The sequence below is a fragment of the Notolepis coatsorum genome, assembly GCF_963971535.1.
Source record: "Notolepis coatsorum genome assembly, chromosome: 4".
NCBI classification, from domain to species: Eukaryota; Metazoa; Chordata; class Actinopteri; order Aulopiformes; family Paralepididae; genus Notolepis; species Notolepis coatsorum.
In genome coordinates this window covers 46,551,051-46,578,375 of record NC_140168.1, presented here as the reverse complement: position 1 = coordinate 46,578,375, position 27,325 = coordinate 46,551,051, and the positions used below count along the sequence as shown (strand labels likewise).

The window sequence follows — 27,325 nt, the reverse complement described above, 5'->3', positions numbered from 1 at the left end:
TACTGCACTTGGTATTCCCAGGCGGTCTCCCAACCAAGTACTAACCAGGACCAAACCTGCTTAGCTTCCGAGATCGGGCGCGTTCAGGTTGGTATGGCCGTAAGCCATTACGATAGTGCAGAGTACAACATGTACCCAACAAAGGGTCTCCATAACGCCTAACCCTGTGACACCCGGGCCGACCCGGCATTTTTCCCCCCGAAAAAAGCACACGTCCCTCAGGGTACCAGAACAGCAGATCTGCGTCCCCGGCGGACAACGGGTTAACTGACCTGGACCAGCGCAACCAGAACCAGTCCCGTGCCCTAACCACGCCGACATGCCCACTCCAGGAGAGGGGGTAGGTATGCGTGTCGATCTAAAACATGAAAAGAGGGCGCCACCCAGACGGTCCCATTTGTACCGCGCTCAGTGGCCCACCCCAAGGGCGTGAGACCCCTCTACCTATGTTCTGATCTATTCCGTTAACATCCCCCAGATATGAACGAGAATTCGTCGAGACAACCTAGTAAACTGGCGCTCGGAAGAGACAAAACTCCATCCCAGTTGCCCTATAAAAACGCTGTTTTAATCACGAGCAACCAAGGCTCACCAGCCTCATGCGTGATTCCCATCAGAAACACCCAGAGCCAGCACTTACATACGCGTCGAGACCCAAACACATCAATGGATAGTCTAACAAGACACCAGACATTGTTCCTCCAAGTCGCCTGGGAGAACGACAAGGAGCCGTCGTGCTTCATGTTCTTTCCTCTTTTTATTTAAAAAAGAAAGAAACACAGACTGACATGAATCCCACGTGACGCGGCTGAGGGTAAAAATAATTTTAATTTTTACATCCCACCACCCTCTCCACAGGGAGGAGACGGGAATCCCCAGAGAGACTTCCCACGCGAGCTGTATAGATTGAAAAGAAATATTGCAACATTGAGCTATGTAACACTTGGGTTAGGGCTCTCCGAGGAGGAGGCACTGAACCAATACACACTCAATAATCGAATTGAATCGAATACACATACAATAGAGCAGAACTCCTTTTTGAAGTTCTACTCACCTTGACAATCTGAGGAGGAGGCTCTGAAACTCTGAAGAGGCTCCCTCACAGGGAAGGAGAGTCCGAACTCACAGAAGGCACTTCTCCCCGAGGAGGAGCTTCGTGAGGAGGAGCTCTGACAACTCCCTGAAACAGATCCATAACATGGACCTGAACAACCCACAAAAGTCCTACCAATAGAGACACGTTCAGTGACGTACTCTATGGCGGGGGAATTTCCACGGTGCACACGCCCAATCTTTCAGGGCGTGGGACCAGAAAACTCCCCTAAGCACACATGATAAGTGACCAAACAATCTTTTCTTTAGGAAAAAATAGTTTCTCAAGCGGAAAGCACAACCCCAGCAATTAAGCTGAGGGTTACATCGTATCCCCACAAACACAGTGACACAATATATTGTAACCAAACATGTCTGAGAGGAGGGGGGGAAGCCCCAGGGATCACCTCTCCTACCTTACCCTTGATACGACCAAGTTGAACAGGTAACCCTGTTAATATGTGAACACACTGTTCATTGTCATCACAGGCTGAGAAAGAATTCATTCCTCAATCACATGTCACTAAGCATAGCTTCACAGGTTAATTAACCCCCTTAGTTGTGAGTTCACCCACGTTACAACGTTACATGAACACACATGTTCTTGTCACAACTAACCAGGGCCCTATTCCCCGTACCTGGTTCAACTAAGTCGATCAAGAGTCCCATTATCCAGATTCAATTAACCCGATGTTTGAATCCGGGATTTTCCTGTTCCTCGAAGGTGGATTCAGTCTTGTTCATTTGAACCAGACTTGAGACTCCGGATAATTGCGCGCGCCCGCCTCAGCTGAAAAGACAGCAAGTGTCGATAGCAGAAATCCTGATCTTCTAACGGCATTGATTGATTGATTGATTGATTTAAAACTTTATTAACAGATTGCAGAATGGGCGTGCCTGCTGGCAGTATAGGCTTATGGAATGAATAATCAAATGAGATCTTGCTAGCGAAAATAATTAGTTCAGCTCTTTCAGAATAACGATACAAACAAGCCCAAATAGTATATCTAATTGATACGAATTATATCATGAGGATATCTGTATGTGCTTAGGTATTAATATTATGTACTATATAAATACATGGTTTCCAAAGAGAGGCTTGGAGGGACGCTTGCAGTTACACTATTAATCAGGTTTTAATCTGTTTCGGACCTAATCCATACATGCATTGAATTGATTACCATTTGGTTTATACCAGTGACACCTCATGTTCATCATCAGATAACAGTGCTTGAAAAGATAAATGCATTTTCTCAAATTCATTCATCAAAAACGTCAAAGGCTCATTCAATTTATCAAGTCACGTCACGTCATCAAATCCATCAAACAGCGCATCTCCTCATATATTTTAATCCCAGTTACAATATCACAATAACGTGTGACACTATCACAGTGATACAATTAAATATTCCACAGATTCAGATTCCTCATAATTCATATCCACAATCCGCGCATAGACGCTTCAGCTTGAATGAAACGCATCCGGGTGCTCCGTTAAGCAAATACACAGCGAAGAATATTAAACTAATCAGAGCCAAACACCCGATAGGTTTCATTCATTAAAAATATCCCAGCGGGATTCACATTTGCAATGATCCGTTTAGTCCGTTATTAAAATAACTGTGTCGCGACTCGCGAGCGTCGTATCCGTATAAATATGACGTGCATTATATAGGACAAAGTAAATTCATAGGCTGAATATGATTTATTATCAGCGTTACTGCAGACATATTATTTTACATTTCAAACGAAGCACAAGAACATAATTCAGAATGGTATAATGCAGATCTAGACTGTGAGAATCATTTCAGGCAGCGAGCTGGCATTTCTTTGCGGGGGCGTGGCCATGGTTCATCCAGCTAACTGAACTTAACCCTGCTCTCGACCAGGCTCAAACATTTTGATCTGTTGTCATAGTGATTTAGACAATCGAGCGTCGGGGAATGGAAAGGTCCGGCTTAAGTCAGGCTATGCTGGATATTATCCGGCTAACTCAGTTAGCCAGGTACGGGGAACGGGGCCCAGATAATTTTTACACATGTAAACAACAATGCCGATTTCTATGGAGAGAGAAGCTATACCAGTGACAAGACAATTCACACACAACACGCGTCGTATCCTCAATGTATTGCAGCAACACATGTTTTGGAAAACATCGTTATTACAAAACATTTAGAAGGGAAGGAAAGAAGAAGTGTTTAAAGTCCGGTCGGGACTCCTACCCTGAGCGCAGGCCGAGAGAACTGCAATCTGGTTAACGGGACACCGAAGTCGAACACGGCATCTCCCGTGTTGGCGCCGAGGGTAACGTCGCTGCGCCACCCAGCCGCTACGTTTCTCCATGTTGACGCAGTCCTCGCTGGCAGGGCTCCCGGTGTAGGTTCGACTAACATCCTCTGTCAAAGATGACGTCGTAGTCAGAGTGTTTAAGGCATGTTATAGTCATAGCAACGTTCAACAGTGTAGCATTAAGCTAACAGCCGCTCTCGACTGATAGCAACAAGCTAACGTTTCCTAGCCTAGTGACACAACGGGCTAGCTCCGCAGCTAACAGCTGACAGGTAGGCCACAACTAGTACGCAAGCTAAGCAGCTATCACCTGAACTGTACACAACGACATAACAAGCCACACTTCAGACAGGCCGTCGTCTGAAACCCTCCTCATCCTTAAGAGAGAAGAGAAAAAGAAATGTCAACACAGTTTTCAACTGTGATTTTACCAGACATACGGCGGAGCCGGCACAAATCCCATCTGGGCTGCAGCCGACTTGAACATGGATCTTCCGATAACGAAAATCCATGCCCACATTTCCTCGTTTAGGGTGTACTTCCACTCAAGTGAAAGATGGGGCCTGCACGGGACAGAGAAGCATCCGCTTGTCCAGAGAATCCCGGGTTTTACCAGGCCTCTGTCGCGGCCCACTAGTTGACCATCATGGGCTTCAGACCAAGATCCTCCGTCCGCCGCTTAAGAAGCCGAGCAGAGGATCCCAATCTGGGGCCGGCGTTCGTAAAATTGTCAGCTAACCCCCACAGCATCAACAGACAACCAGAGCTCGCAAGCAAAACAGTACTTACCCCACCCTGGAAGCCACCGCTTCCTCACAACAGTCGGTGCTTCCCACAGTCCAGCTGCATGGCCGGAGGGCCAAACCCATCCAGCCGCAGCAAGGAGGACTGCAGTTGGGGAGCATGTCAGCGGCGCGAGCCCCTAATACGAAAAGCCGGTGGAGGTCACACAGAATGATCATCATCTTCCAGACACTCCAGTGACGAAGACAATATCACCGTATTTTCTCGAAAATAGTGAGAGAGAAAATAAAGATATAATGTCAACGTATCTCCTTGTTCTTCTGTTTTCCTTTCCTCAGACTAAATATTTTCTCCACGTCAAGTGGGTATATAACAGGCACTTCCTTGTGGATGAAATTTGAGAAGGAGATGAGTGTGTGGCCCCACCCCTGCTTATGTAGGCAGCAGATGGGGGTGTGGTCAGACGGATGTTGGTATGTAAAGGTACATTTAGAAATGTATTCAGTGTATATCCACTGAAGCGAGATTATGCAACTGATGCTGAGCGGCAGCTATAATGAAATAGAACTACAGTTAAGATGAGATAAGATAAGATATAAGATAAGATGAGATGAGATAAGATAAGATAAGATATTCCTTTATTGATCCCCTTGGGGAAATTCAGGCGTCATAGCAACATGGGGGAGGGGGGAGGGGAGAGGGGAGGTACAGGTATGGACAGGGTAATAGTAGAAAGACATAAATATAGGCAATACAATTATAATAAAAATAAACAGTGTAAACAATATAATTAACTCTGAATATGAGAAAGTAAACAGTGTAATCAAAGATTAGTTATATTAAACGTTACAATAAATATGGCCAATTTGAATCTGAATTATATACTATGAGTAAAGTAAAGTAAACAGTATACACAGGTGCACTTTACACAAGGTACCCTAACTGGCATCATAGGGTTAAGGGTAAGTGTTAGGGTCAAGCGTTATTCCTATAATGGCTCTCAACCTTTTTAATTCCATGGCACACTTGGATGAAATACTAAATTACACCTACGTTTATCTAATTATGCTGGGGACTCAAGTATTGTGTAACTTTGCAGTCCTCTCTAAAATAAATATACTGAGATGGTACCTGAGTCACACAGACTTCATTTTCTGACTTGGTTCAAACCAGCCTTTAAGTATTGCTTTTTGTTTGGCTGCTGTCAAACCAGCCATGAAAAGGCTTCTATTCTGCATCTCGAAGCAGTATAGCAATGCCAGCCACACAGGTATTTTTGTCCAATTATCTAGCAGTCACTGTCAATGTGTCAACTAGACCTCCCCATTGGAAGGGTGCAGGCGATCAACTGTTTCAATCCGGACCAAAGGAAACAATTCAGACTCTTGCTTGAACGTTATTTATTTAGGATAGCATATCCAAACGCTCGAATACTCCACTATTACTAGCAAACAGCCACCGGGTGGTCAATTAGACAGCTCGTAGCTAGTCACTAGTTAGTTTACACAGTCAGTTAACAGTTAGTTAACAGTCAGATAGTAGTAGTCAGTAGTAGTAGCACTTAGCCAGTAGTAGTAGCATTTAGCCATGGCTCACAGTCAGATAACAGTTTGTTGATAGTCAGGTTACAGTTCTGTTTCGTATTAGCTCTCGCTCGGCATCACTCTCTGCACTGTCCTCGCACACGTGCACACGCACTGAATAAAGACCACAATGTACCTTTAATCCCAATATTAGTCTGACCACACCCCTATCAGCTTACCCATATAAGCAGGGGTGGGGCCACCCACTCGCCTCCTTCTCGCTTTCACCACAAGGAAGAAGTGCCTCGGTAGATCCCCACACTTGACACCGTGTGATGGAAGAAGAAATAGGAGCAGAGTTGGGAAACAAGGATACGTTGACATATGTTTATTTTCTCTCTCACTATTTTCGAGAAAATACGGCGATATTGTCTTCGTACTGGAGTGTCTGGAAGATGATGATCATTCTAAAAATCCTCCACCGGTTTTCGTATTGGTAGTTCGTGCCGCTACATGCTTTTCCAACTGCAGTCCTTGCTGTGTGCTGGTTGCGGTAAAGGCACAGCTGGGCTGTAGGACGCGCCGCTGTTGTGAGAAGCGGTGGGTTCCTGGTTTTTTCCTGGAGTTATGTTTTGCTGGCAGGCTCCACTTGTCTGTTAGTGCTATGGGGGCTAATTGACAATGTTTATGAAAACCGGCCCCAGGCTAGGGTCCTTTGTTCAGCCTCCTAGGCGACCGAAGACCTTGGTCTGAAGCCCATTTTAGTTTTAACTAGTGGGCTGCGACCATTAACACTGGTGATCCCTGTGTTTTCTGGACGAGTGGGTATCTCTCTGTCACCGTGTAGCCCCTTCTTTCATATCCAAATGAGAGTATTCCTTCACGAGGAGATATGTGCATGGATGTTCGATAGCGGAAGATCTATGTTCAAGTCAGCTACACAAGCCAGTTTGGGTATTGTGCTGGCTCCGTCGGGTGTTGGTAAAATCACCGTTGTAAAGCTGTGTTGACATCTTGTTTCTCTTTTCTCTTAAAAAGTGAGGAGGGTTTCAGAACGGCGGCCTGTCTGGGTGAGTGTTATATCATTGTGTACAAGTTCAGGTGATAGCTGCTTAGCTTACGGTTAGCCAGTCAGCTGTTAGCTGCGGCGTTAGCCTGCTGGGATCACTGCATGGCCTACATAGGTTGGGCCTACTGTTAGCCAGTCAGCTGTTGGCTGCGGCGCTAGCCTGTTGTGATCACTAGGAAACGTTAGCTTGCTGCTATTGGCCAAGGCCCAGCGCGAGGTAGCTCTGGCTACTCGCGCGCCGCCGCGAGCTCCCCTCTGGTCGCGTGCGCCGTTCGCTCGGCGTCTCGCGAGCAGGGGCAGTAGCGACCGACGGTTGGAGCGGCCGTTAGCCTAATGCTACTCTGTTGAACGTGCTTTGATTATAACATGTTTAAACACTCTTGACTACGACGTCATCTTTGACAGAGGATGTTCGTCGAACCTGCCCTGGGCCAGGACGGCAAAGCCTGCGTCAACAAAGGGGACCGTGACGGGTTGGTGCGGCGACACTGCCCAGTTCGAGCAACACAGGACTGCTGTGTTTTCTACGGGGCCTTGGGACTGCACTTCGCTGATCTACGCTCCGGGTAGGACAAAGGTTTGGCCAGACCTTATACGCGTCTTCTGGCTTTACCTTCTACATGTTTTGTAAATAACGCTGTTTTCCAAAAACGTGTGTTGCTGCAATACATTTGGGATACGACGCGAGTTTTGTGTGATCTGTCTTGTCACTGGTAATTAGCTTCTCCGGGCAAATCGGGTTGTTGTTACAGATGTGAAAATGATCTGGTTGTTGTGTGAGAAACATCATGTGTGTTTATATGTACCGTGTACTCACAACTAAGGTAACTAACCTATGAAGCTATGCTTAGTGACAAATGAGTGAAAGAATATTCTTTTCTCAGCCTGTGATGACAATGAACAGTGTGTTCACATATTAACAGGTTTCCTGTTTTAACTGGCCGTATTAAAGGTAAAGTAGGAGGATTGTGTTTTCCCCCGGTTCCCTGGGGACTTTTTCATCCTCCTATCAGACATGTTGTTGCACTACATTGTGTCTTTGTGTGGTAGGGATGCGATGTAACCCTTAGCTTGATTGCTGAGGTTGTGCTATGACTGCTGGAGAAACTTTATTTTCCTAAAAGAAAAGATTGTTTGGTCGCTGTCGTGTGTGCTTAGCAAGGCCTGTGGCCGATACTAATCGAGAATTATGTATTCTCTCATTATGAAAAACGGCGTTCCTCTGTAGAGTGTTTTTGCCATTTTTTGTAGGTGATGATGGGTTGTGTGTGTCATGTGACCTACAACTGGGTTGGACTGGCCACAGAAGCACATGTGTATGTTGGACTGGGGCTCTTAGAGAGCCCTCTCTATTCTGTGTTTTTTCCTTAGTAAAAATCAGATAGCAGGTTAGCTCATGCGCTGTGTGAAGCTGTCAAACGCTTCATAGAGCTGACTATGACTGTGTCATATTCTCTTTTTGTCATTACATCGTATCATGGGTGTGGGGTCGTAAAGGGGTGAACTGGTAACCTTTCCTCTCCCCCCTTTTTTCTGTTGGTCAGGGGTACACCCCCTGTCCTTCAAGGTTCCTGTCACGTTGCGGTTCGGCACATTACGGGGTGACGGGGGGGGGGGGGGGGGGGGGAGGGAGTTTCCTGGTACCACGGCCTGGGATATTGGGCGTGTGCACCGCAGAAATTCCCCCGCCATAGAGTACGTCACCGTGCGCGTCTCTGTTGGTAGGACTTCCGTGTGCTGTTCAGGTCCATGTGATGGATCTGTTTCGGGGGGGTGGTCAGGGCTCCTCACCAAGCGCCTATTCGGGCCTTCTGTGAGTTCGGACTCCTCCTTCCATGTGAGGGAGCCTCCATCAGAGTACAGAGCCTTCCTCCTCAGATTGTCAAAGTGAGTGGACCCTCTAGAAGGTGTCCTATTCTATTGTGTATGTATTCGATTCAATTCGATTATTGAGTGTGTATGGGTTCAGTGCCTCTTCCCCGGAGAGCCCTAAAAACCAATTTTTTTACATGGCTCAAGGTGCAATATATTCTTTTCAATCTGTACAGCTCGCGTGGGAAGTCTCTCTGGGGATTCCCGTCTCCTTCCTATGGGAGGGTGGTGGGATGTAAAAATGTGAACGTTTTTTACCCCCGGCTGTGTAGACTGGGATACATACTGTTGGTGCTTCCTTCTTTTCTATTAAAAAAGAGTTGGAGTTAGGAAGTGTCACACCCTTCTTGTCGTTCCCCTGGGCGCCTTGGGGATTCAATGACAGGTCTAAATAGCCTGTTCATTGATGTGGGTGTGTCCCGACGCACGCATAGTGCTAGCTCGCTGTAAACAGGCGACTGACTGGCACGCCTTGGTTGCTTGAGGTTAAAACGGCGTTTTTATAAAGCAACTGGGATGGAGGTTTTTCCTCTTCCGACGACCACATCCCACGACCTGGGTTGGTTATCGACGGATTCTCGTTCATGTCTGGGGGATGATGACGGAATGGATCTGAACATATGTAGAGGGGTCTCACGCCCTGGGGGTGGGCCACCAGGCGCGGTTCGCCCGAACGTCTGGGTGGCGCCTTCTTTTCATGTTAAGATCGACACGCATATCTGCCCTTTCTCCTGGAGTAGGCATGTCGGCGTGGTTAGGGCACGGGACTGGTTCTGGTCACGCTGGTCCAGGATCAGTTGAACCCGTTGTCCGCCGGGGATGCAGATCTGCTGTTCTGGTACCCTGAGGGACTTGGGCTTTTTTCAGGGGGAAAAATGCCAGGTTGGTCCGGGTGTCACAGGGTTAAGCACTATGGAGACCCTGGTTGGGTACGTTTTTTACTCAGCACTGTCGTAATGGCTTCCGGCTATGCCAACCTGTACACGCTCGATCTCGTCAGATCTCGGCCGCTACACAGGTTGGTCCTGGTTAGTACTTGGTTGGGAGACCGCCTGGGAATACCAAGTACGGTGTGCTTAGGGGCGGGTTCTCCATTCTTTTTCGCTCCTCTCTCACGCATGGCGAAGAGGGGCCTGTTGGGATGGTCTTTGACCTCCTCTGGTGACCCTGTGCTTCCCGTATCGCCAGGCCCGGTCCGAAGTAATGTTTCGTCGACCCGTAGGCCTGGGTTAACCCTTTTTTGAAAACTGAAACACTTGTACTGCGGTATAGCCGGTGTATACCCGCAGGTGTGTTTTGGAGTTTTTTCTTTAGGGGTTATAGGAACAACCACCGCATTGGGTAACACCAAGGTGGTTGATTCCCTGGTGTGTTGGAGCAGTGTCAACTCCCGGGTTCACCGTTTGAGGGTGCCCCTGCACGTTCATGACGTCTGCCGATCGTGTCAGCCTTCTCTGCCTCAACCCCTCTGGGTGGGGGTTTTTAAATGGAGGCTTGGTCATGCAACACCGCCAGCTTATGTGCGCGTGGAAAGCTGGCGCGCAGCACAGACGCTTGATTCAATATCATAAGCAGGTAGACCCCCATCACGAATTCCGAGCCACATTAGTATTCACCTCCACTGCCTGTGTCACACAGAATGAAGGGGGAGATGCATTCAGATAGCCAACACCCAGACACTTAGTCTACCTGCGCTTTTTGTTATGTAAAACGGTGGCCGGGTACTAGTCACAACGAATTGATACAGCGCATTTTTGTGTGCGCGTACACGCGAGTACACATCCGTGCGCGATCGCGCGTACTTCTGCCTCAGTGATCTGGTAACACGGCGTGTAACCGGGTGTGACCGCGACTGCACCACTGCCTTCCACACGTTACACTCTCCCAGTGAGAGTCCGCGCTGCCAGGTGAAAAGAAGTGGTGGGCTGGGTACACATGTGTCGGAGGAAGCATGTGATAGTCTCCGCCCTCCCAGACCGACGGTAGGGGGTAGAGTGCGCAGCGACCAGGAATGGGATTGGGAATTGGCATAATGACTAACATTGGGAGGGGAGAGGAAAAAGGAAGGGGGAAAAAAGAGAATACAAAAAAATAAGTATAATAAGTCAAATAAATTGAATAAATTAGGAGTGTCTACATGGTTTAATGTCAACATAGAATTGTAATCACTTTCAACTCTGAAAATGAATCATTGCCATCACAACCGTTGCGATTGAGGAGAGAAGACTCATTTTGTATGTGACTGCAGAGGACGCTGTGATTACTGGGACAGTGGTGGTTGCTGTGGTTACTGGGACAGTGGTGGTTGCTGTGGTTACTGGGACAGTGGTGGTTGCTGTGGTTACTGGGATAGTGGTGGTTGCTGTGGTTACTGGGACAGTGGTGGTAGTAGAAGTAGAAAGCTTTATTGTCATTGCACAATACAGTACAACGAGATTGGTTTGTGCAGCACCTAAACCAACGATACCTACATACCCACTCTACCACACAACACATCCATGATGTACCTATAGACACACTATCATACATACATCCGCTCAGAGACGTGGATATCTGAGGGAGGGAAGGAGAGGAAGAGTTGAGTATCGTCGGCATAACAATGATACGAGAAGCCATAAGACGTGATAATGTTACCCAGAGATTTAGTGTAGAGGGAGAAGAGAAGGGGTCCTAGGGCCGAGCCCTGGGGGACACCCAACCCTCTCCATGACACTTGGTAGGAGCGGTCACTGAGGTATGATGTCAGCCATGTCAGTGCAGAGCCAGCCACTCCCATTCCTGTGAGGGCCGCGAGGAGGATCTGATGGTTGGTTGACTGTGTCGACATGTCCCAACATCTGTCATATTGCACATACAGTATATAATTATTATAGTGAGGTAGGTGTAGATGTGGTGGCAATAAGTTGCTGTGGTTATTGGGACAGTGGTGGTTGCTGTGGTTACTGCAGTAGTGGTGGTTGCTGTGGTTACTGGGACAGTGGTGGTTACCGGGACAGTGGTGGTTGCTGCGGTTACTGGGACAGTGGTGGTTGCTGTGGTTACTGCAGTAGTGGTGGTTGCTGTGGTTACTGGGAGAGTGGTGGTTGCTGTGGTTACTGCAGTAGTGGTGGTTGCTGTGGTTACTGGGAGAGTGGTGGTTGCTGTGGTTACTGCAGTAGTGGTGGTTGCTGTGGTTACTGGGGGAGTGGTGGTTGCTGTGGTTACTGCAGTAGTGGTGGTTGCTGTGGTTACTGGGACAGTGGTGGTTGCTGTGGTTACTGCAGTAGTGGTGGTTGCTGTGGTTACTGCTGGGACAGTGGTGGTTGCTGTGATTTCTGTGACAGTGGTGGTTACTGGAACAGTGGTGGTTGCTGCGGTTACTGGAACAGTGGTGGTTGCTGCAGTTACTGGGACAGTAGTGTTTATGTTTTGTTTACTTTTGAATCACTGGTTGTGTCTTTAAGGCGTGGTCTGTGATGTGTTTGACATTGTGTGTGTTTTGTTAGTATGACATTAAACACAACATTCACAACTCTCATCAGCACTCATTTCATGTTGAAGGAGACATATGATGGAAAATGGGTTTTAGTTTAGTCTGGACTTGGCAGCCTGAGGTGTTATGTAGGCGCTCAGGGACGTGGATATCTGAGGGAGGGAAGGAGAGGAAGAGTTGAGTATCGTCGGCATAACAATGATACGAGAAGCCATAAGACGTGATAATGTTACCCAGAGATTTAGTGTAGAGGGAGAAGAGAAGGGGTCCTAGGGCCGAGCCCTGGGGGACACCCAACCCTCTCCATGACACTTGGTAGGAGCGGTCACTGAGGTATGATGTCAGCCATGTCAGTGCAGAGCCAGCCACTCCCATTCCTGTGAGGGCCGCGAGGAGGATCTGATGGTTGGTTGACTGTGTCGACATGTCCCAACATCTGTCATATTGCACATAAAGTATATAATTATTATAGTGAGGTAGGTGTAGATGTGGTGGCAATAAGTTGCTGTGGTTACTGGGACAGTGGTGGTTGCTGTGGTTACTGCAGTAGTGGTGGTTGCTGTGGTTACTGGGACAGTGGTGGTTGCTGTGGTTACTGCAGTAGTGGTGGTTGCTGTGGTTACTGCAGTAGTGGTGGTTGCTGTGGTTACTGGGACAGTGGTGGTTGCTGTGATTTCTGCGACAGTGGTGGTTACTGGGACAGTGGTGGTTGCTGTGGTTACTGCAGTAGTGGTGGTTGCTGTGGTTACTGGGAGAGTGGTGGTTGCTGTGGTTACTGCAGTAGTGGTGGTTGCTGTGGTTACTGGGAGAGTGGTGGTTGCTGTGGTTACTGCAGTAGTGGTGGTTGCTGTGGTTACTGGGGGAGTGATGGTTGCTGTGGTTACTGCAGTAGTGGTGGTTGCTGTGGTTACTGGGACAGTGGTGGTTGCTGTGGTTACTGCAGTAGTGGTGGTTGCTGTGGTTACTGCTGGGACAGTGGTGGTTGCTGTGATTTCTGCGACAGTGGTGGTTACTGGAACAGTGGTGGTTGCTGTGGTTACTGGAACAGTGGTGGTTGCTGCAGTTACTGGGACAGTAGTGTTTATGTTTTGTTTACTTTTGAATCACTGGTTGTGTCTTTAAGGCGTGGTCTGTGATGTGTTTGACATTGTGTGTGTTTTGTTAGTATGACATTAAACACAACATTCACAACTCTCATCAGCATTCATTTCATGTTGAAGGAGACATATGATGGAAAATGGGTTTTAGTTTAGTCTGGACTTGGCAGCCTGAGGTGTTATGTAGGCGCTCAGGGAAAGTTACATACTCCTTGCCGTTGAAGTCTTAAGATTTAGAAGCTTAAAACAACCTGTTCAGAATTATTACCCTTGGTGATATAAAAAGGGATGAAAGCAATGAATCAGCTTGGAATAATCAATTAGCTGTGCTTTCTGGAGTCAGGAACACCACTTGCCTAACGTTCTGCCCAGTTTGTAAAGGTGTTTTACTCTTCTTGGGTGCAGGGTAGCCAGGCAGGGAAGTAAATAATTCATGTAAAACAGCCCATTCAATACAAGGAAAGAAATAGGTGCTGGAAAATAAATAATTAAAATTAGATTTAGACTAGTTTCTTTGCAAAAAACCCTAAAAACTTTGTAAAGTGTGTGCCTGGCCTGCTAGGTCTTAAATCTATCTGGATACACATCCGTTAACCTCTGTGTGATCTGCCTTGTGTTCTATAGCTGTGCTGGTTGAAGGAAGGACCTGGACCACAAGCTGCTACTGGTAGCTCTTTTATTGAAGTGGTGGTGGTGGTTGTACTGTATCTCTGTACAAGTCAAAATAATAAAAGAAAGCACTGTAACATGCAGTCTCTTCCACACATGCGTCACACATGGAATCAATCCCCTCCTCTTAGTTAACATAGTGTGGACTGAGAGTGGCACAGCAGTTAAAACTGAAATATCTTGTGACAGTACAGGTATTAACACTTCAGTTTGAATAGGCTACACAACACACCTTGAATGTAGACAAAACAATAGTTATTCAATATTTATCAGGATTTGGGGAAGTTTCAAACATAGAAATAAATATTTCAACCCGGTTACACACATATTCAATGAAGTCGTATCAAATTGTTGAAAAGATACATGCTATTGTTCCCTTTGTCAATCTATTGCTATCCTTATTAAAGGGAAATAGGCTTCGTCAGATAGCCTGACCTACAACTGTTACTGTTCCATCACAGAGTAACTTGTTTTCATTTCAATATTATTCCTACAGTATGTGGTAATATTGCACTAGATTGAATCAGATTCACGTTCATATGGTTTTGTCACTTTTTTATGTGGCCTGGCACACATCCTGAATGTCTATTTGAAAGCAGGCATGTCTAATGAATCAGCTGTGATTACAGGCTCAGTACTGCAGACGGAGAGATGACACCTCTCTCTTCCTATCTGTTTCTTTATCTCTTTCATCCTATTCGATTCTGTGTCTTTCTCCATATATTCGGTCTCTTGCTCTCTCTGTCTCCATCTCCTCTCTCTCTCTCCATCTCCTCTCGGTCTCCATCTTTTCTCTCTCCATCTCATCTCTTTCCATCTTCTCTCTCTCCATCTCCTCTCTTTCTCCATCTCATCTTTCTCTCTCCATCTCCCCGATTTCTGTCTCCATCTCCTCTCTCTGTCTCCATTTCCTCTGTCTCCATCTCCTCTCTCTCTCTGTCTCCATCTCCCTCTCTTTCTCTCTATGTCCCCATCTCCTCTCTGCCTCCATCTCCTCTCTCTCTCTCCATCTCTTCTTCTCTCTCCACCCCCCCCCCCCCCCTCTCTCTCTAGGTGTAAATTGGCCCAGGCTAATGGTTGGGGTGTGATGGTGAGCCATCGCTCAGGAGAGACCGAGGACACCTTCATCGCTGACCTGGTGGTTGGCCTCTGCACAGGACAGGTAATCAACACACATTTTAATTAAGGATGTCGTAAGATTTAAATTATTTGAAATGTGTGACTGCGTAAACTCAGTCTGGCCATGAGGACCACGTAGACTCAACCACTAAATGACGGACTTATTCCATGAAATTGACCTAACTAAGCACTAACAATGATTTGAAATGTGTGACTGCATAAACACACAATTGACCTATCTCAAGCCCCGCCCTCTTTTCTTTGACAAACTCAGAGGGAAGCCGTTGTGATTGGAGGATCAAGAAAAGACAGCGGTGTTTGAGATAGGTCAATTGTGTGTGTGGTTGAGTTTATCCAGTCACACATTTAAAATCAGTGAAATCTTAGTTAGCGCATCTTTAAATACATTATTTTAATCCACAGATCATAATCACACATATATAGGATTTACATTTTTACAGAGGTTCGATCTTCTTATGGATACAAAAAAAACATAATCTCCCTCTCACTGCCAGGCTGTACCCATTACAAGGGCGGCACGGTTGTGTAGTGGTTAACACTGTCGCCTCACAGCAAGAAGGTCCAGGGTTCGATTCCCGCTTGGGGACCAGGTTTCCAGGCCTTTCTGTGTGGAGTTTGCATGTTCTCCCCGTGCTCGCAAGGGTCCCCCCCCCCCCCCCCCGATAAGAGAAACCCAATGGAAAAACATGCACAACAGACCACTGACGCTGTTGCGTCCCTGACGAAGACGGGCAGGAGCACTTGGATTGGTCCCCGGGGTGCGGTACCTTGCCCATGCCCCTATCTGCTCCCGGCTGCCCTTGGGGGGAAGGACAATGGGATGGGTCAAGCGCAGAGACTCAATCGCATCGGCTACCCAAAAAACAATGCATGTGTGTGTGTGCCGCCCATCGCAAGGGTGTCGTTGCATGCCGAATAAAGACTTCTAAAAAAGTCCTGCATTATTATTATTATTATTATTATTATTATTATTATTACTGACAATATAGAAGCCGTTTGGACATTTTCCTTGATAGGCCTGCAATCCTCAGGCCACCAGCAATGAACATGTCAGAGGCTGAACATATCAACATGATTGGGCTACAGTTCAAGGCCACACACACACACATGCACACACACACACACACGCACGACAGTGGCTCTGGATTTAGAGCAGTCATCTGGTAAGCAGTCGTCTGGTAATCCGGAGGTTCCCGGTTCGATTCCCGCTCCTCCCGGGCAGTGTGTTGAAGTGTCCATGAGCAAGACACTTAACCCCTAATTGCTCCTGATATCTATCTATCTATCTATCTATCTATCTATCTATCTATCTATCTATCTATCTATCTATCTATCTATCTATCTATCTATCTATCTATCTATCTATCTATCTATCTATCTATCTATCTATCTATCTATCTATCTATCTATCTATCTATCTATCTATCTATCTATCTATCTATCTATCTATCTATCTATCTATCTATCTATCTATCTATCAGATTAAAACTGGTGCTCCCTGCAGATCTGAGAGGCTGGCCAAGTACAACCAGCTGATGAGGTTAGTGATGCAGTGATAATAATCTATCTCTTTGTCTGTCTGTCTCTCTCTGTCTGCCTGTCTCTCTCGCTCTCTCTGTCTGTCTCATCCATTGTATCTTACTGTAATGCCATGCCAAGTCCTGTATAACTTTTCCTTTGACTTGTTAGAGTTGCAACATGTTTCTCTTTTCAAGAACTGCTTGGAATATGACATTTTCTAATAACATAGTTGTGTTGCGGGCTGATAGTACAGTTGCCATGGCAGCTACACAGGCTCCTGTAGTCTGTAACCCTCTCAGGTACCTGGCCTATGTTTTCTTAAAGGGGGGGAAACTATGGCCAATTTCTGAATTCATATGTGTTATTCCTCTGGCCTAAGACACAGTACAACATATTAGTGATAATGAGCAACTCTCTTAAAATCCAAACACTAGAGGAGCTAAAACTCTCAACTTTTGATGTCATCGCGTGTGAAGTCTGGAGCTGCTCCATAGACATGAATGAATGAAAACTTTATTTAACAGATTGCAGAATGGGTACAATACAGTACGGCTCAATACACACAATTGTTAAGGGGATGCCGACCAGAGAAAGATGTTTGTCTTGTTTACATCAGGGTCCCCCATTTTCAATTCATAGTGAATTGACAATGAATGGGAGACTGATTTTGTGGATCCTTTTGTGGATTATAATTTTTTTTTTATATCCAAACAAGCTTTATTCTATAGTAGTGTTCTCAGTTCTGAAACAGAAAATGTGAACTCAATAGAACATTCCAGATTCAAGTCTGAAGCTGCTCCACAGACTATGAATTGGGAAAGATTTCATATATGAAATTAAGAGCACCCATGGGAATGTTCTGAGTTCATAGGTACATGTTCTGTTTCAGAACTGAGATCACTACTATAGAATAAAGCTAATTTAGATATAAAAAAGAAAACAAACATTCTGTGGTTCCACAAAAATCTGTCTCCCATTCCTTATCAATGGAGCACAAGACTTTATACTTGAAGTTTGATTCTTACTTCTCTAGTTGGCTTTGGGAGAGAGTAGCTCATGTCCACATACAGTATATTGATGGAACTGTCTTAACTTCCAAGTTCGCCTTTAATACCTTTGTTCAAACTGTAGCATCTGTTCATGTGTGCCATAGCAGTAACTTTGGACATAAGTCATTTTATTTAAGTATATTGGGTTGCACAATTCTCATTAGATTAGATGAGATTCAAATGTATTGTCATTATACAGCACACGTAAAGCACAACGAAAAGAAGTTTGGCATCCAACCAGAGTGCAAATGTAACAGTAATATACAATGTACATGTGATTAAACTGGATATAAAATATATAAATGAGTACTACTGAGTAATAGTGCTAATCAGATGTATGTACAGTACAGAGTAGTATTAATATGTACAGTGATACAGGTATGAAGACACTATGGTAGTAAGTCGTACTGGCCAGCAGCATAACTAGTAAGAGTAGGTAAGGGATATGTACAGATATATAGTATCTACAGATATGTAAAAAGGATTATATGTAAAGAAAGACCGATATTGATAGATAAATATACAGTAACAATAAATCTATATATATATATATATATACACACACGGTACATAGAGTTATATAACCCATTTATCATGCAGGTGTATAAATTGGCATATAGAAGGATTATAAAAGGTATATATTTGGCACTTTGTGTTTGTTTTTGTTATAGACCATACACCCACACATCACACCTGTAAGCCTGAATGGTTGCAGTACTTATGCTGTGTGACAAGGGAATCGGTGAAGAGGAGTTAACTGTACCTGTGTGTCCTGTGTGTTCTGACTAGGGCTGGGTATCATTTGAAAAAGATACCAAAACGATATATATTTATATGCTGAGTTAGGTGCATTGTGTATGCGAGCCAATCGGGCTCACTGACAACAACCAGATTGACTACTTAGGTACAGTATCACTGTCTGGTAAGTAGGTATCACTGTCAGTGTCATTCAAAGCCAAATTTTAATATCACAGCATTTTTTTGATTCTCAATAGTATTGAAGCATTTCGATCGATACTATAAAAGTATAACCTTTTGATACCGAGCACTAGGTCTGACTGACACCCCAAGGAGAATTGAACAACCCCTATTTCACAACCAACCCCTATATAGTCCCAAGTGAATACCTATTCAATAAGCATTCAGTATACAGTCCTAAGTGAATACCTATTCCATAAGCATTCAGTATACAGTCCTAAGTGAATACCTATTCCATAAGCAATCAGTATACAGTCCTAAGTGAATACCTATTCAATAAGCATTCAGTATACAGTCCTAAGTGAATACCTATTCCATAAGCATTCAGTATACAGTCCTAAGTGAATACCTATTCCATAAGCATTCAGTATACAGTCCTATGTGAATACCTATTCCATAAGCATTCGGTATACAGTCCTAAGTGAATACCTATTCCATAAGCATTCAGGATACAGTCCTAAGTGAATACCTAGTCCATAAGCATTCAGTATACAGTCCTAAGTGAATACCTATTCCATAAGCATTCAGTATACAGTCTTAAGTGAATACCTATTCCATAAGCATTCAGTATACAGTCCTAAGTGAATACCTATTAAATAAGCATTCAGTATACAGTCCTAAGTGAATACCTATTCCATAAGCATTCAGTATACAGTCCTAAGTGGATATCTATTAAATAAGCATTCAGTATACAGTCCTAAGTGAATACCTATTCCATAAGCATTCAGTATACAGTCCTAAGTGAATACCTATTAAATAAGCATTCAGTATACAGTCCTAAGTGAATACCTATTCAATAAGCATTCAGTATACAGTCCTAAGTGAATACCTATTCCATAAGCATTCAGTATACAGTCCTAAGTGAATACCTATTCCATAAGCATTCAGTATCACAGAGCTAATTGTCTTGACATGGCCATCTCTGCACGCCTGTCACAAGTAATGTCACCCCACGTGTGTAAACCAGTCAGCTCTTAGAGGAGGTAGAGTAGAGCACCTGGGATCCGCTCAACGAGATAATCCCATTGGACCTGCTCAGGGAGGCGCAAAGGGGAGGAGGAGGAGAGGAGGGGAAGGGAAGGGAAGGGAGGAGGAAGGAAGGTGGAATGAGCTGATTCACAAAGTCGTTCATTTTATTTTTGTGTTTATTTGATTCAAGATTCAAGAGTTTTATTTGTCACATACTGTACATGCACGAGGCAGTGAAATATAGGTGGCCATGCCTGCCTCGATTGTGCAAAAATACAAATAATAAAATAGAATAGACATGATAAAAAAGTTATAAGAATAAAATACAATGCTAAGCGTAAGAAATAAAGGTAATTTAAATATTTTTTTTTATAAAAAGGTAATTTTTTTGCTTTGTAATATAACCTGAGTAATATATACAATAATATACAAATATACAGTTTGGACTATTGCAAAAAAAAACAAAGAGACATTTATTTAAGATTACAGCCTGGCGACAGTAGTGTAGTATGTTTCACCTCTTTGTTCAGTGACGTTTATGCGGCAGGACCAGAGATCTGTAGGAAGAGCATCTAGAAGGCTGGATTAGGACAGATTTAGAAGGTCTTATTATCACCCCGTCATCTGAACAGGTTCCTATGTGAGAAGCGTTCAGTCGTGCGTCATGGTTAAGAAAGACCCCCTGCCTCTGAAACCACACGCACTCCTGTTGGTCGAGGATTGGAATCCTGCCAGATCCTTCTCACTCACGTCTCTGCCTCTCAACCTTCCCACTGTCTCTCTATAAAAAAACGAAATCACTTAGTGGAGTGGACGGCCTGATTTATTGTTCCTGTGTAAATATCGCCCAAGACGTTTTGTATTCTGGATGTAGGACCAGGTGCCCGTCCTTGCGTTGTGTTGCTGCCTCCTGGCTGGCTCCCATGCTGAAAAATATGCCCGTCTGTCACTATGGCCAAAAATAACTAATATGATGTGACGGAGGTGACTGACGTCCTTGCCCCGGCAAGCTAAACCTCCTTTCACTGTGAGGTCGTTAGTGAGGAGGGATTTGACATGTAATTTTCACCCAGTGCAGACTGTCTTTGCCTGTATCTACCAGCAGTTCTTCAAAGGACGCTGATTGGTCCAAACCACTATGTCCAAACCACGTCCTTTGAAGCCTGACAAGATGGATTTTTTTTTGTGATCTTGCCAAGTGGCTGTACAAGGTTAACATTTCTCCCCCAGCACTATTTTTGCAAGGTGCATTTTGGGCTTATGGCCCTAGGCCAAGACGATTGTGATTGGTTTGATAAATACACATAACAACACAGAACATTGTGTTCTCCCTAGTGCACAATTATACTGGGTTCTGCCAGATGTTTTCTCCTGCACTGGCACTCCCCCAAAACATAGTGTGGAGCTATAGATTTACATTTACATGTAGTCATTTAGCTGACACTTTTATCCAAAGCGACTTACAAGTTTTGTACAACAAGGCGGCTGGGTGGCGCAGCAGACATTGCACTCGTCACCAACACAAGAGACACCGGGTTCGAATCCGGCTGTCGGCGTTGCCTCCGGCTTGGGCCGGCCGTCATACTGGCTCAATTGGCAGAGTCAGCGGGTGGAAGTCGATGGGTGGTAATCTGGACGTTGTGGACAGTGACTCCTACAGGTCGGTTGGGGACGCCTGCACAGCAGAGACAGGAAATAGCGGGGGTAGTGTGAGCCTCCCACACGTTACACCTCGCCAATGAGAGTCCGCGCTGGCAGGTGAAAAGATGTGACAGGCTGCCTCCTCGTGTACCAGAGGGGACACGTGATGCAAGGCTTCTATCCTCCCTACAACCGGCCAGTGGGGGGCATATGCGAGCAACGTTCAAGACAGGGGAGAATTGGAAACACGAAATTGGGATGGGAGAAAAAATAGAAAAATAAGGAGAAAAAGTGGATAAAAAATTTAAAATGTGTACAACAAGTCAGCAGGAAGGGTACAACTCTATCAGCTGAGTAACAATGTTCATCAAAGTGTTGAGTGCTACAGAGTAAGGTTAGTTAGGGTTCGATTATTATTATAATAATTTTTTAAATGTTCATTTCAGATATTGATTGAAGTGTGTCTTTAGTCGACGGCAAAAGATTACACAGGTTTCGGCTGTCCTAACTGTGGTGGGAAGTTCGTTCCACCATTGTGGGGCAAGGACCGAGAATAGACGGCTTCTCTTTGATGACCCTCCCGGAGCTCGGATAGGAGTGGGTCTGAGGCGGCCAGAAGATGAAGAGCGTAGGGGTCTTGAGGGTGTGTAGTTAGAGACCATTGACCGGAGGTAGGCGGGAGCCGTTCCCTTCACCGCACGATATGCCAGGTTGACATGGGCTGACTTTGGTAGGTTTCAGATCCGGCGGGCCGCTGCGTTCTGAATGATTTGCGGAGGTTTGGTGGCAGTGGCCGGAAGGCCAGCAAGCAGTGTGTTGCAGTAGTCGAGGCGGGAGACTAGGGAGCAGGGTAGTCTAACCCAGAGCCTTCTAAAAAGATTATACGGCTCTGGTCTAACCTACACAATGCTGTGTTTAGAACTTGCACGTTGGTCGACTCTCGACTGTCAGAATCCTCCTCCTCTTCCGCCCGCTGTACTTAACCCCCTCCTGCACTATTCTGCAACAGCACTGTCTTCCACACCACAGCTTTAGCACAACCTTCGATGACTGTGATTGGTTGAAGACGTTCAAACAACCCAGAACAGCATCCCCTCCCCCCTATTCCTAAAAGCTAACGGTTCCCTCCAGACCTTTTATTCTAGATGTAGAGGTGAATAAAGGACTGGTCAGTGAGAGATTAAGACCAGGGTAATGAGGTCTGTTTCCATTTTTTGCATTTCGCTATCAGTAATGTAACAGTCAAACGCTTGTTGATCTCTCCTCCCTCTCTCGCCCTTCTCTCTCTCTCTATCTCTCTCCCTTCTCTGTTTCTCCCTCTCTCCCTTCTCTATCTCTCTATCTTTAGGATTGAGGAAGAGTTGGGGGATCAAGCACGTTTTGCAGGCCATAACTTCAGAAACCCCAGTGCCCTGTGAGACTGAAGCTACAGCAGACAGACCGGCCGACCACTAACTAACTCACTAACTACAGACTAACCAACTGACAGACAAACAGACCGGCACTAACAGTATGCCTTGACTGGCTATGATACAACCATGTACAAAGACAAAGACAAATACACACAGACTCATGGACACAAAAGAGAGAAAGAGTGAAAAACAAACAATAAGGAAAAAATATATAATATAAAAAAAAAAAAAAACACAAGACTCAAATAAACACAAATAAAATATGCACTGAATCCATCGATAGAGATGATGCTATAATGCGTGCGCACACACACACACACACACTCACACAGAAGCCACAGATGCACTAATGCCATTCTGTTATATAAATGGACAGACATGAGGACAGATAATGATGGATATATAGAAAAAGAGTTATGTACAGTAGAAATACTGGATAGCGAATTTCACCGCTGCACCCTCTTGAGGTGGTTGTGCCGGCAATGTGCCGTGGGCCGACATTAACCAAACATCTGTGCCGAGGTCGCCCACTCGGTACCTCCAGCAGCACCCGGGGTCGTTTGCACCAGACTGGGTCCTACATGTGGAGGGAGGAATGACACCGGCCTCCTGGGTGTTGGTAGGTGCAGCTCCCAGGTGCTGGTGTTGCGACGAGGCCGAGAGCCTCTCCAGGTAATTTCAGGCTCCCTGTAACACATCATCTCGATACAGCATGACGAAGACCGAAGCACAGAACAGAGTAAAAACACAATATTATGCAGACAAATGATAAGAGACAACCAAGAGACAGATGACAACAACAAAACAACAAAAAGAAAAATGTTCAGGGACTGACTTATATGAAATTGACATTACAGAAAACCATGCGCGCACACACACACACACACACACTCTGTGTTGCACAGCATTGCGCTCATTCAACCTGCACACACACAAAAACTGCACTCTTCCCCACTTATTGTCCCCCCCCCCCTTGTGAGTTTCATTTTGCTTTCTTACCTATTTTTCTTCCTTGATGTGACTGTTTATTATTTGGCCTGGTCCCCCATGCTTGACCCCCCCCCCCTCCCCTCGTCTTTACTCTACTTTGGTTCCTATTGTGTGTCTATAGAATAGAGTCGTGTTCAAAAAGAAAATACAAAAAAGAAATACAGAACGCCTGTCATTGAAAATAATGTGAAAATATGTGAAATAAAAGATGTTAATTTACAGTTTCAATCACAATGAATGAACGTCTGTGTCGTTTGTGTTCATTTAGAAACTGTCACAACTGACTTGTTCAGTCACAACTAAAGAGGGAGACCACACGCTGAAGGATAAATGGTGAACCAAAGTTTTTAGAAATTGAGAAGTTAACCAACATAATAATGTGAGTGTGGAGAGTAGATGAGGATAGTATAGTAGAATAGTATAGTAGAATATAGTATAGTATAGTACAATGGTATAGTATAGTATAGTGGAATAGTATAGTATAGTATGGTATAATAGCATAGTATAGTAGTACAGTAGAATATAGTAGTATAGTATAGAATAGTAGAATGCAAAAACAAAAAGTACCCAGACTGGAGGAGAGTCACAGGCCTTGGCCTCTTAAAGGCTCAAACTAGATTCAAGAGAGTTTTATTTGTCACATACATACCAGGCAGGGCACACAGTGAACTAAACACTATTCTCTGTTTCACAGATGTAGTTCCTTATTTGAGCCACATGGTGGCTTGACACTTCTCTAAAGTAGAATCATTGTTTTGTACACAGGTTCTTTTCCAAGTATGGATGCAAGATGGTGACAGATGACATATATCATCAAAGGATACAGAAGTAGATTAACGATACCTCAGTAGAGGTCTGACTGTGACTGATATTAAAGAATATCAGTAGAGGTCTGTGTCTGCTATTAAATGATATCAGTAGAGGTCTGTGTCTGCTATTAAATGATATCAGTAGAGGTCTGTGTCTGCTATTAAATGATATCAGTAGAGGTCTGTGTCTGCTATTAAAGGATATCAGTAGAGGTCTGTGTCTGCTATTAAAGGATATAGAAGTAGATTAAAGTTCTGCGACTGCTATTGTTGGGGGAAGTTGTTCCTGTTTCTCTAAGGAAGATGTTAAATATCCCCTCCACTCAGAAACGTGTTTGTCTAACTCCTCTTTGTGCAATAGGGAGTCTCTGGGTATCAGTGATGTCGTCCACTTTCTCTCCATGATAATCTCTTAACCAGTGTGCGAACCATAGCATGGTCTTTGGGTGGCCTATTGCTTAATAACAGCGGAGCAGTGCTGCCTTTGCTTCCGCGTTTTCCCTGATTGGCTGCGACACGCCCCGCGGCAGGCGCGGCAACCGCAGAGCGGAGCGGCAGAGCTTGCGGAATTATGTAACCGCCCTAATACGCCATGATTTTCATTCGGCGCTCAGCTCACCTGGCAGAGCAGCGGTCCTGTGGTCCTGCGGTCCGTTGTTGACGAGTTTGAATCCCATCAAATTTTTAGCGTGATTTTTTTTTTTTTACGTGTATTCTTTCGCCGGTTAAGGTTAGGCATGGTTATGGTTAAGGTTAAGGTTAGGCATTGTTTCGGAGTTGGTTAAGGTTAGAACGGTTAAGTTTAGGCGCTGTTAAGGAGCTGGTTAAGGTTAGAGTTTGTCTTAGAGAATGGCAATATTCTTTCTATGGTTAAGGTTAAGGTTAGGCATGGTTAAGGTTAAGGTTAAGGTTAGGCATTGTTTCGGAGTTGGTTAAGGTTAGAACGGTTAAGTTTAGGCGCTGTTAAGGAGCTGGTTAAGGTTAGAGTTTGTCTTAGAGACAGCCTATTTCCGCACTGCCGCCCTCCCGCGTTGCCGCGGTCACATGGTCAAATTTTTTTATTTACTGGCTGTCAAAACGATCACTGTGTCAACAAGTCAGGTTACAAAGTGGGTCAAGTTTGATTTGTACCGTGCGTGCGTGCAGGCTGCAGCGCCGCCGCGCTCCGAATGGTAATTGCAAGAATAGCATGCATGTTGCCATATGTGAATTAGTGCGCAAATCATTAATCATACATCCAAAATAGCATACGTTTATTATTATACACGGTGATGATACAGAAAATTACAGAAAAATTTGAAATGCATGGCAAAAGTAGCATTTATTTTCAGTAATTTAGAGACCCCCAGGGGAGCTTTAGAGACCCCCAGGGGAGCTGATGTCTGATCTAGGGGAGCTATAGTGGACCGAGCTCCCCCCGTGGATCGCACCCTGCCCTCAGGGCTGTGTCCTCTCCCCCTGGCTCTTCTCCCTCTACACTAACCAACTAATCTCCCTGGACAGCTCAGTAAAAATGTTCAAATATGCAGACGACACCACCATCCTCTGCCTGATCAAAGACAACGAGTCCTCATACCGGCGAGAGGTGGACAGAGCAGTGAGATGCTCAACACCTCCAAAACCACGGAAATAGCCATCGATTTCAGGACTGCCAAAAAAACACACAAACTCCCACTATCAATCTCTGACCAATCCATAACCCTGACGGACTCACTCAAATTCCTCTGCACCCACATTAACAATAACCTAAAATGAGACACCAACATCACCTCCATCACAAAAAAGGCCCACCAGCGTCTGTACTTCCTCAGGTAACTCAGGGTCAAACGCCACCTGCTGGTCCAATTCTATACTGCCATCATCCAAAGCATACTCACCTCATCAATCATAGTCTGGTACGGTTCTGCACAAAAATACTCCATTTAAAAACTTCAGCGGATCATAAACAAGGCCTCTAAAATTATAGGTTGTGACCTTCCCTCGATGGACTACATCTTCACCTCCCGCACAACCACCCACGCCAGAAAAATTGCAAAGGACCCCTCACACCCTCTGTTTCAGCCCCTGCCATCAGGTAGGCGCTTCAAGTCGCAAAAACCACCCGCTTCAAGGACAGCTTCTTCCCAAACGCCATTCGGACCCTGAACTCCCTTGGCCCCCCTTCCCCCTTACACTAACCAAGCTTCTGACCTGATGGACTAGACTCTTCCGTGTGTTATGTTGTGCTGTGTCGTGCTGTATTTATTGTGTCATGTTGTGCTGTATTATGTATCCATTGCTGGAGGGGGGGGGGGGGGTAAATGTATCTATATTCCAGTTTTATGTACTGTATATTCAGAGCTTCAATACACTCTGTACCGATCACAAATACCACCAAACCTGGTTGTGTGGCAATAAAGGTATCTTGTATATTGTAGACACTGTTTTATAGTAATTTTACAATAGATAGAATTATAGATGGATAGATAGATATTTTTATAGTAGTGAAGGGGTTAGTTAGCCTGCCATTCACCATCAAGGCCTAGACTGACATGAAAGGAGCTTGGTGATATAATAATAATGCAGGACCTCTTTAGGGGGGTCTTTATTCGGCATGCAACAAACTGGACATGCAATTAGAGCGGCACACACACACACATGCATTGTCTTTCCTCAGTCGCCGATGCGATTGAGTCTCTGCGCTTGACCCATCCCGTCGTCCTACCCCCCATGGTCAGCCAGGAGCAGATAGGGCGTCAACTTGAGCCGCGCCCCGGGGACCAATCCAAGTGCTCCTGTCCGTCTTCGTCAAGGACACCACAGCGTTAGCGATTTGTTGTTGTGCATGTTTTTCCATTGGGGTTTATCTTATCGGGGGGGAAACCCTTGCGAGCACGGGGAGAACATGCAAACTCCACACAGAAAGGCCTGGGTACCTGGCATCATGGAAACCTGGTCCCCAAGCGGGAATCGAACCCTGGACCTTCTTGCTGTGAGGCGACAGTGTTAA

The 27,325-nt window shown here is 45.2% G+C and overlaps 1 pseudogene across 1 annotated transcript in view; it reads left to right on the top strand.

Annotated features, from left to right (window-relative positions):
* Nucleotides 1-22,543, top strand: part of LOC311226505 (gamma-enolase-like) — an 87,339-nt pseudogene extending 64,796 nt beyond the window's left edge. The window contains exons 10-12 of the transcript in view: nt 14,881-14,989; nt 16,449-16,507; nt 22,474-22,543. The product of the transcript in view is annotated as a gamma-enolase-like (transcript). The remainder of the gene's footprint in view (nt 1-14,880; nt 14,990-16,448; nt 16,508-22,473) is intronic.
* The last annotated feature ends 4,782 nt before the right edge of the window (nt 22,544-27,325 follow it).